The sequence below is a fragment of the Arachis ipaensis genome, chromosome B02 (assembly GCF_000816755.2).
Source record: "Arachis ipaensis cultivar K30076 chromosome B02, Araip1.1, whole genome shotgun sequence".
NCBI lineage: Eukaryota > Viridiplantae > Streptophyta > Magnoliopsida > Fabales > Fabaceae > Arachis > Arachis ipaensis.
The window spans coordinates 96,994,932-96,995,310 of NC_029786.2; the positions used below are offsets into that span (position 1 = coordinate 96,994,932).

General features: G+C 22.4%; 1 protein-coding gene across 1 annotated transcript in view; it reads left to right on the plus strand.

The window, feature by feature from the left end:
- LOC107625864 (transcription repressor OFP1) overlaps window positions 1-88 on the plus strand; it is a 1,524-nt gene extending 1,436 nt beyond the window's left edge. Inside the window, exon 1 of the mRNA XM_016328597.1 lies at window positions 1-88. This exon is cut by the window's left edge and continues 1,436 nt beyond it. The gene's annotated coding sequence lies outside the window, so the exon portion shown is untranslated.

Sequence of the window (379 nt, forward strand, 5' to 3'; positions counted from 1 at the left end):
ATAGTATCCAGAATGATGTGGCAAAGATTCTGGTTATGTTATGTAATGTAATGTAGAATTATTATTGTTAATAACAACCCTTCTTGGATAAATTTCTCATGTGTCAGTTTTTATTCTGTTTTGTCACATGAATTTTGTCTCTTTATAATGCATGTAATAATGTAATGTAATATAATTTGGCAAGTAATTAATAATTAAGTATATACTCTAGTGATCAATAATCAAAATTTGATCATTAATTATTGTAGTCTTGTTTATTGAAATGTTATGATGTTTTGTTTTGACCAAAAAAATAATGAATCAAATTTTAAACTGGTCTAAATTAATAATTTTTTTTCATAAAAAATAACTACAATATCCTTATTATAGAAAATGACTA